The following is a 4,751-nucleotide window of genomic DNA, read 5'->3' as shown; positions in this document are numbered from 1 at the left end:
CACAGAGAGAAGACAAGTCCCACTCCCAAATCAACATCGGTGCTTTTGCTCCTATGCACTGATTTTTAGCAAAGGTGGTTGTGACAATCCTTTGGCCTCAAGCTCGTCAGACTGAGCTTACTCTTAAGAAGGCCACCCTTCTCTATACCATAGTGATGCAGACTCCTTTTTGCCTGTGCAAGCACATCTTGCACACTATGCTCAAGGTTCGAGATAAGAAGAACACGAGTCTGTCCTTTGGGTGTTTAATCACTCACATCTGTCTTCAGGTTGTGACAGATATTTTAGACTCTGAGCCCAGATCACGGGTTCCAAATCCTCTTGGCATTCAGACCCTCATGAAGTCCAATGCACAGTTGTGGCACGAAGCTCAAGGCGGTGTTCCTCAGCCTCCACTAGTTCCCCCACTAGCAGATGCATCATCATCCCAGGCTGTGCCCTCTACTTTTGATATAGAGGCTGCATTTACTCAGCCTATGTCATCCATAGGAGCTCTCCAACGTGAATTTAATCTTATTGGAGAGTGTGTTGAACAATGTCAGATTGACATTAGGGAGTGCATGCAGTATCATCACCCCAAGCCTGATGATGAGGACTGATGTTTTTTTTTTTTTTTTTTTGTATTTAAACAATATTAAATTTGTGGTGATGTTTTGTAAAACACTTATGGGTTTAATTAATACTCTGTTTACCCTTTGTCATTGTGTGACAAAAAGGGGGAGTATTTTTGGTTTATTTTGGTATTTGGACCAGGAATGTATTTCCAAACCGGTCAAGTGTTTTTGTCCTAGAATGGCCAAAATGGGAGTTTGTTAGTATTTTAATTGGCTACATTCTGGATAAACAAAAACACTTTATGTAATGGTTGCGAAATAACAGGATGGTCGGTTTTCATTTCAGAATCTTCATGTATTCAGACAGTGTTCAAATCAAAGCATGTGACTGATCACAAGCTTCTAGAAGATGTCAATGAAGAGTTCTTGCAAAATCCAAGCCAAATCAACCAGTTCCTGTGCAACCGTTAGGACGAGCCTTTGAAGGCATCCGGACGCACCTCAGTGTCCGACAACTTTATGATTGAAAACGTCCAGACGACAAAGCAACACTGTCTAAACGCTAGGTCAATCAGTATTCAACAAGGAGTTGGATTTCAGAAGTTGACACTGTTAAAAAGTCTCTGCAAGCCATCCGGACAACATGGCAACACGTCCGGACGCTGTCCAGCATTTCAGAATATTCCAGTATTCAGTTCGAACACTACAAGAAGTTATATTGAAGACCGTCCAGACGCTTGGTCAAGCCGTCCGGACGTGGACCTAATAAAGATAGAATTACGCTATTTCTGAAAGGTTTCTGAAAGGATATCGCAAAATATCGTTTGGACGTGGCTAACTTCCATTTGGACGCCCGACAGCTAAAGCCCGAATCTCAGTAGTTTTAGGTTTCCTGTAAGCCTATAAATAGAGGGCACTAGGCTTGTATTTTGTACAGAATTCGACAGTGAATTCCATAGTGCTTTGAGAGGGTGTTTAGGGAGAATCGAAGATCCGCTAGCTCTCAAGCTGTTACCAGTGTATGCTCAACCATTCGTGTGAAGTCTATCTTAGGGGTCGGCCCTAAGGTAAAGGAATCCATCAAAAACCCATTCAGGTGGAAGATCTGGTTGGGAAGTGTTCACGATGGGCTTCGTGTCAGAGTTAAAGGTATAACTACTGCATAAGGGTATGTGAGTACGAGTGTCTTGTAACTAGCTTTGTTTTTGGATTGTGGATTTCTTGGTTTTGGCTGCCCTGGAGTGATTTTTCTCTTCACAGAGTTTCCACTTCGTAACAAATATATTGTCTTCTTTATATTTCGCATTTAAGATATTTGGTTGCACACAAACACACATACTTGGTTGAATTAGAAGTCAATAATTATTAACACTTTTGTTATGTAAATAACTTTATAATTAAGCATTAAACAAATAGATGTTGTAAGCTTGTAATGGCTCTGTTGTTGTAATTAACTTTTGATAGTTTTATAAGATTTATGTTTTCCATTACATAGATGTTGACTCGATATATCAAGTACATGTTATGGAATGTGTATTATGTGTTGGCTTTGTGACCAACCGTCATGCCACAGTGATGATTCCATTTTGAAAGAAAATAAAAAATATTTGACTTCTAAATTACCAAGTGTGTGTTCATGTGTAACAAAATATCTTAAATGCTAAAAATAAAAGAGACAAGATATTTGTTGACGAAGTGGAAACTCTGTGAAGAGAAAAACCACTCTGGGCCAGCCAAACCCAGGAAATCCACTATCCAAAGACAAAGCAAGTTACAAAGCACTCGTACTGACAAAACCTATTGCAGTAGTCATACCTTTAACTATAACACGAAGCCCAATCGTGAACGCTTCCCAACCAAGCCTCCTCCTTGAAGGGGTCTTTGATGGAATCCTTTACCATAGGGCCAACCCTTAAAATGGACTTTACATGAACAAAGAGCACACACCGGCAACGGCTAGAGAGCTACCTAATCTTCAATTCTCCCTAAACACCCTCTCTAAGCACTATGAAATTCTATACTGAATTCTTACAAATAACAAGCTTAGAGCCATCTGAAAATTGAAATTGACTTCTAAAAATAAAGTGTGTGCACAAGTGTCAACAAAAATTAAGCACAACGGAAAATAAAAGACACACAGATTTTTGATGACAAAGTGGAAACTCAATCAAGAGAAAAACCACTCCGAGGCAGCCAAACCCATGAATTCACTATTCAGAAGACGAAGCTAGATACAAGATAGTAACACTCACATGTACTGATGCAGTGGTCGTACCTTGCTATCTGACGTGTAACCCAACACGAACGCTTCCCAACCAGGTCTCCTACCTGAAGGGGTCTTCAATGGAATCCTTTACCTTAGGGCCAACCCCTAAGATAGACTTCAAATGTAGTGCAGCACACTTGTGACGGTTTCAGAGGGATCTTGAACTTCTCTGAGCTCTTGTGGAATTCAATACCGAATTCTTGCAGTTCTCAATGCCCAGGGCCCTCTATTTATAGGCTGAGGTGCATAATGGGCGACTGCTGTAATATGTACGGACGCCGTCCGGACGGACAACTGTGAGACAGGATTTTCCAAAAATTTTGCTGAAAATCTTTCCTTTTTAAGAGCCGCGTCTGGACGGTGAGACACTGACGTCCGGACGGTCGCACGTCCGCTGCAAGTAATTTCCATATAAGGCTTCGCGCATCCGGACCAAGGGGGATGAACGTCCAGACGGCAATTCTTCAACACGTAATTTCCATATCTGCTATGCGTGCGTCCGGACCATGAGAGGCAGACGTCCGTACAGTTGAAGTCGAATCGGCAATTTCCATCTTAGTTGCACGCTCATCCGGACCAAGGCTGACTGACATCCGGACCGTGATATTTTAATTACGATTCTTGCCTTATGGAGACGCTCGTCCGGAAGGGACACCAACATCGTCCGGACGGATGTATCAATCTTCCCTTATTCTGAACTTGGAAAGAATCTGAAGCTGGTCGATCACTGAAGGTCGTCCGGACGGGCTGCTGAGACGTCCGGACGTATGCAAGCTGGTACAGAAGCTTCTCAATACAGTATAGGGTCTGGTCGGTATGGCACGTCGTCCGGACGGCTGAAACGGTTGACAGATGGGCGTCCGGACGGGATGGCTCGATCGTCCAGACGGCTGACAGGGAACTTGAATTCTTCTGACTTGCAGGTAGAATCTTCTGACATCACTCTGAATAGTGGAATCCCTGTTTACAGCATCTTTTACATACAAATGTTTTTGTCCATACATAGAATGAGGCCAATAAAACTAACAAACTCCCCCTTTGGCCATTCTGGGACAAAAAACACTTGACTGGTTTGGAAATACATTCCCGGTCCAAATCAAAAATTACTCCCCTTTTTGTCACAAAGGGACAAAGGGTGAAACAAAATAATAAAATCCAAATATAATAAAATAAAAATTACTCCCCCTAACGGTCTCAAAAGGACCCGGGTAAATAGAGTAATATAGATCCAAGTGTTTAACAGAACAACATAAAAAGAAACCAAAAAGTCTCAAAAAGAAACAACAAGTAAAATAAAACAGAGGGAAACTCAAACATCCTCTGCCATATGTGTAGTCCTGGGAGCCCGACGTGCAGTCCTGGGAACTGCAGCCTCATCATCACTACTATCCGGATGATGGGCTTGGAGGCACTCCTGAATGTCCAGATGGGTCTGCTCCACCAGCTTGTTGATGGACCTCACTTCCAGCTGCATAGACGTGATGGACTGCTGCATGGTGGACATAGTCACCTGCATATTGCTCATCCCCCCCTGAAGGGCAGCAAGGGCCTCCATAATCTGAGAAACATTGACCTCCGACTCAGACGGCGGGACGGTATGGGAGGATGAAGCCATGTCTGGAAAAGCAACTGGCATGGCGGCAGACATATCATCATCAGAATCCTCTCTCTGCAGCTGTGCATTTGACTTCATCAATGTCTGTTTGCTGATGGGCTGCTGAATCTTCATCTTGGGCTCTCCAGTAATGATGATGCCGGACTGAAGAATGATCTGAGTGAGCAGGCAGCCAAATGGGAGACCGGTATGATGCTCATCACAAGCCTCCAACATCACAGTCATAATATGCTTGCACAGGCAAAATAGCAAGCGGAGGTGAATGGCATACACAAACTGGGCCTTTTTCAGAGTCAGATCACTGCGCCTGGCAACT

Source organism: Alnus glutinosa, chromosome 1 (genome assembly GCF_958979055.1).
Source record: "Alnus glutinosa chromosome 1, dhAlnGlut1.1, whole genome shotgun sequence".
NCBI lineage: Eukaryota > Viridiplantae > Streptophyta > Magnoliopsida > Fagales > Betulaceae > Alnus > Alnus glutinosa.
The sequence above is the reverse complement of the archived record's forward strand: the minus strand, read 5'-3'. Positions refer to the sequence as shown.